The sequence below is a fragment of the Bos indicus genome, chromosome 26 (assembly GCF_029378745.1).
Source record: "Bos indicus isolate NIAB-ARS_2022 breed Sahiwal x Tharparkar chromosome 26, NIAB-ARS_B.indTharparkar_mat_pri_1.0, whole genome shotgun sequence".
In the NCBI taxonomy this organism is placed as follows: Eukaryota; Metazoa; Chordata; class Mammalia; order Artiodactyla; family Bovidae; genus Bos; species Bos indicus.
The window spans coordinates 531,859-537,725 of NC_091785.1; the positions used below are offsets into that span (position 1 = coordinate 531,859).

The 5,867-nt window shown below is 36.0% G+C and overlaps 1 pseudogene; it reads right to left on the bottom strand.

Moving 5' to 3' along the window:
- Positions 1 to 547: 547 nt before the first annotated feature.
- LOC109578953 (olfactory receptor 10AG1-like) lies at positions 548 to 1,476 on the bottom strand (annotated as a pseudogene).
- Positions 1,477 to 5,867: the final 4,391 nt, after the last annotated feature.

The following is a 5,867-nucleotide window of genomic DNA, read 5'->3' on the forward strand; positions in this document are numbered from 1 at the left end:
CCCAGTGCACCAGCCCCAAGCATCCAGAATCGTGCATTGAACCTGGACTGGCGACTCGTTTCATACATGATATTATACGTTTCAATGCTATTCTCCCAAATCTCCCCACCCTCTCCCTCTCCCACAGAGTCCATAAGACTGATCTATACATCAGTGTCTCTTTTGCTGTCTCATACACAGGGTTATTGTTACCATCTTTCTAAATTCCATATATATGCGTTAGTATACTGTATTGGTGTTTTTCTTTCTGGCTTACTTCACTCTGTATAATAGGTTCCAGTTTCATCCATCTCATTCGAACTGATTCAAATGTATTCTTTTTAATGGCTGAGTAATACTCCATTGTGTATATGTACCACTGCTGGGCATACACACTGAGGAAACCAGAAGGGAAAGAGACACGTGTACCCCAATGTTCATCGCAGCACTGTTTATAATAGCCAGGACATGGAAGAAACCTAGATGCCCATCAGCAGATGAATGGATAAGAAATCAACTTCTGAAATACAACTTATTTTTTCAATGAACTAAGGTATTTGCATGGCCATTACCTCAGTGCCATCATGACATCCTTGTTCCTTAGACTGTATATCATGGGGTTAAACACAGGTGTCACAATTGTGTAGAAGAGGGAAAGCACTTTGTCAGTTCCTGCTGAGCCCTGGGTCTTGGGTCTTTAATATGTGACAATGGCTGATGCAAAGAACAATGCCACAACCATATGATGAGTGGAGCAGGTGGAAAAAGCTTTGCCCCAACTTGTGGCTGATGTCAATGTAAGGATTGTGGAGATGATTTTGCCGTAGGAGACAAGTATCACCAGAAATGGAACCAAAACAAACAGCGCAGCAACTGTGAAGACCAACATTCCATTCAGAAAAGTGTCCCCATAGGCCAGCTTGAGTATGGGAGGGATGTCACAGAAGAAGTGGTTGATGAGGTTAGAACCACAAAAGGGCAGAGAGAAAATCTGGGATGTCTGGCCTATTTGGATTGGGATTCCACTGATTCGGGAGCCAGCCATTAGCTGGATACACACATTGTAGTTCATGACTAGAAGATAGTGCAGAGGGTTACAAATGGCCACGTAGTGATCATAGGCCATCACAGCCAGAAGGAATCACTCTGTGGCCCCAAGTATAAGGATGAAGCACATTTGTGTGGCACAAGCAACTAAAGAAGTCATTCTTTGTGTCCAAAGACTCGTCACCATTCTGGGGAGTGTAACAGACACATAGCAGATTTCCAAAAGGGAAAAATTGCCAAGGAAAAAAAAAAACATGGGGGTCTGGAGACCAGGTCTAGTTTTGTCATCAGAAATGTGATGCCATTGCCCATCAAGGTAATTATATAGATGAGTAAGAACAGTCCAAATAAAAACCTCTGGAGATGAGAAACATCAGCAAAGTCCAGGAGAACAAACTCCATCAGTTTACCAAGATTACCTTCTGGTGCTTTTTCTTGGTGTTGCATCTGTGAAAAAGTGGAAATGTATTATCTGCTTTTTATTTTTACCATCAGGCATCAGTGCCTGTTTTATAAATTGCATGAGGATATCCAGATTGATTTCCATGATCAATGCAATTGTTTCTTTTTTTTTTTTTTTCAAATCATAAAATTATTTTTATTAAAAAAATTTTTGTATTATATTTGAGTATAGTTGATTAACAATGTTATATTAGTTTCACATGTACATCAAAGTGATTCAATTATACATACACATGCATCTATTCTTTTCTTAAGTTCTTTCCCCATTTAGGTTATTGCAGAATACCGAGCAGAGTTCTAATGCTATACAGAAGGTCCTTATTGGTTATGTATTTCAAATAGAGCCATGTATTCATGTCAGTCTCTATCTCCCAATCTATCCCCCCAACCTCTCCCACCTGATAACTATAGCTTGTTCTCTGAGCATGTTTTTGTTTCATAAATAAGTTCATTTGTACCTTATTTTTTTATTTGGCATATAAGTGATGTCATACAATATTTGTCTTTCTCTGTATGACATCAGTTAGTATGATAATGTCCAGGTCTATCCACGTTGCTGCAAATGACATTATTTAATTCTTTTTAATGGCTGAGTAATATTTCATTGTATATATGTACCTCATCTTTTGTTTCCATTTCTCTGTCAATGGACATTAAGATTGCTTCTATGTTTTGGCTATTGTAAATAGTGCTGCAATGAATATTGGGGTGCATGTATACTTTTAGAGCATGTTTTTCTCCAGATATTTGCCCAGCAGTGGGGTTACTGAATCATATGGTAGCTCTATTTTTAGTTTTTTTTTTTTTTAATTGAACCTCCATAGTGGCTGTACCAATTTACATTCCTAACAACAGTGTAAGAAGGTCTCCTTTTCTTCACACCCTGTCCAGCATTTACTGTTTGTGGACTTTTTGATGATGGCCATTCTGACCAGTCTGAGGTGACATCTCATCATAGTTTTGATTTGAATTTCTCTGATATAGAGATAATAAGTATATTTTCATGTGCCTTTGGCCATCTGTATACCCTCTTTGGAGAAATGTCTATTTAGGCCTTCTGCCCATTTTTTGATTGGGTTGTCTTTTTTATATGAGCTGTTTCAGAGGTTAATTCCTTGTCAGTCACATTGTTTGCAAATATTTTCTTCCAATTTATGGGTTATCTTTTGTTTACAGTTTCCTTTGCTGTGAAAAAAAAAAAAGCTTTTGAGTTTAATTAGGTCCCATTTGTTCATTTTTTATTTCCATTACTCTAGGAGACAGATCCAAAAAGATATTGCTACAATTTATGTCAGAGAGTGTTCTAACAAAAAGCCCAAATGCCAAAGCAATCTTATGAAAGAAAAATTAAGCTGTAGGAATCACACTCCTTGACTTCATATTATACTACAAAGCTACAGTCATCAAAAAGTGCAATTGTTTCTAATTTAAGAATTTTATTATTTATGCATTTCTCCTTTCTCAGTTTATAATCCATGTGTTATTACCATACACTCTCCTTTGAAATATCTTTTAGGGCATTCTTTTTGAATACAGTCCAAAGTCAAAAATGTTAAAGTGTTAGTTGTTCAGTTGTGTCTGACTCTCTGATCTCATGGACTGTAGCCTGCCCGGCTTCACTCTCCATGGGATTTCCTAGGCAAGAATACTGGAGTGGGTTGCCATTCCCTTCTCCAGGGGATCTTCCCCACCCAGGGGTCAAACTTGGGTCTCCTGCATTGCAGGTGGATTCTTTATCAGCTGAGCCACCAGAGAAGCCCCAAACTCCCTGATCAGCACAGGCATTGGACAAGTTGATAATCATTGAAGATAGACTCACACTGTTGCTATGTGATCTCAGTTTTAAATACTTACATTATTATGTGGCCGTGTCTCATGGCTTGTGGGATCTTAGTACCCCAACCAGAGAGTGAACCTCAGGCTCATGGCAGTGAAAGTACAGAGTCCTAATCATTGGACTTCTAGGGAATTCCCTTAATATTTAACATTTTTTGGCAATTTTATTGTATTTCTCTATAACTTTTCTTTATATACTTCAGTAGAACAATTAATATAACATAAATTATCTTCCTTATATATTTTCAACTACATATTTCAACTTTTCATTTCCCTCCCATCACTTGATCTTGATCATACATGTTCTTATATACAATTCACATTGTTAGGCAGTTTACGAAAAAATATGAGAGAATTTTTTTTTTTATTGTACATAGGGGAATAAAATACATATATTTCAGTAAGATACTATGTGGGGGCTATCAGAGGGTTTTATTCTAGAAAAGTTTTGTGGGAATAGATACAGATAGAAGCAATTAAGAGGATCACTCTGGGAAAACAGGGGTCACCTAGAATGTGTTCACTAGCTGTGTAAGATACTTCCTATTATGCTTTACCCTGTGTTCTGTGTGCATCTCTAAGTCTTTCTTGTTCCTCAGAAAATAATAATAATAATAATTCGATAACAGTTTCTAAACTCACTTTTATTGAGCTAGGACACTGAGATTTAGCAATGATGGGATACATTGATCATTTGCACATTGGTTCTGTAATTGCAAATCAGTTCCTAGTTTTTAAGTCATACTTAAGTTTGAATCCTAACTCTGTTATTTATCATCTATTATATTAATTGTTTAAATTTTCTGTTTACTTTCTTATTTGAGATAATTAAATATGATATTATTGATAAAATCACTTTTAATATGTTTAAGTTATGGCCCTATAACTATAACTGTTAATATGGTATAATGTTCTTAAATCTTTAGTTGCCAGGGTTGTAACACACTTCCTTAAAAAATTGTTTTTGGTAGAGTTATTGAGTTACTTGCTGATGATTACATTTTTTCCATTTTTTCCCTTTCATCAGAGCCAGGAGTAGAATATGGTCCTACCTAAATAAGGAATGAAACCCCTCTAGTACAGAATCTAAAAGCATGCACTCAGTTTCAGGGCTGACTCTACATTGCACCATTGTTAAAGTGACTGCCTTCTTAAATATTACACTCCAGGCATCACTTGACTCAACATGACTCGCAGCCCTGCTTCATTTCCCCATCCTTCATGTTTCAAGTTTTTCCATGCAAGCATAGTCTAAAAATAGTGTCATGGATAAAAAATACAATCCTGACAAAATAGCTTGCAATCGAATCACGGCTTCACTTGCCAGCTGTGTGACAGTGCAAACTGCTTAATCTCCCTGTGACATAGATCACTTGGCTGTAAAACTGACTAATAGTTGTGCTAACATGTAGGATTGCTATATGAATTAATTCATTTAATACATGTAAAGCAAATTAAAGATGTTTTGGCATTCATAGAAAGTCTATTTAAAAGCTAGCTATTATTTTTGTCATTAAAAACTAAATTTTATTCTAAATTTCAGTCTCTGTTTTACCACTATGAAAAACTGCTCTGTAATTTACCTTGACTTTGTATCACATGGTTAATGAGGGAATGAAATAAGATTTTTTTCTTTTTTTATTTTATTTTATTTTAAAACTTTACATAATTGTATTAGTTTTGCCAAATATCAAAATGAATCCGCCACAGGTATACATGTGTTCCCCATCCTAAAACAATCATCAGAGTGTTATAAAAATCCCAGACTCTTAGATGTGAATTCTCCAAGAATTTTATGCTAATAATTTCAATAATATTATCATTTCTACTCTGTAGAACTAATGGGAGAACACACACAACTTTGTAGCACACAGTGTTGCAATTTGGCTAATTTATTTCATTTACCTTTTATTTTCCCACCAATATTACATGATCTGGGATATAAGGACTGAGACTATTTTCCTACTTAGGAACAATAAAGAACCTAGAAAATGCTTGTTTACTTAATATAGTGTTCATTATTTGATCCTGAAATTGAGAAAAGAAACAGACACTTTTAAATTTGTCAGTCTGAAAAGGGAGAAAAGATTAATATACAAAAGAATAAAATTTTAATCTTTATCATTTTATGAATACAAACATTTAGTATGAGCAATTTCACTTATTACTTGAAAAAAATTATTCCCAGTGCTAAATAAAACATAGTTTTTAATTGTACAGATATGACATTTTGGTGATCAAATCTTGTACGACATGTTTGAATTTTTCGAGAGTCTCAGTTCAGTTCAGTCGCTCAGTTGTGTCCTACTCTTTACGACGCCATGAATCAGAGCATGCCAGGTCTCCCTGTCCATCACCAACTCCCGGAGTTCAATCAGACTCACGTCCATCGAGTCAGTGATGCCATCCAGCCATCTCATCCTCTGTCGTCCCCTTCTCCTCCTGCCCCCAAACCCTCCCAGCATCAGAGACTTTTCCAATGAGGCAGCTCTTCACATGAGGTGGCCAAAGTACTGGAGTTTCAGCTTTAGCATCATTCCTTC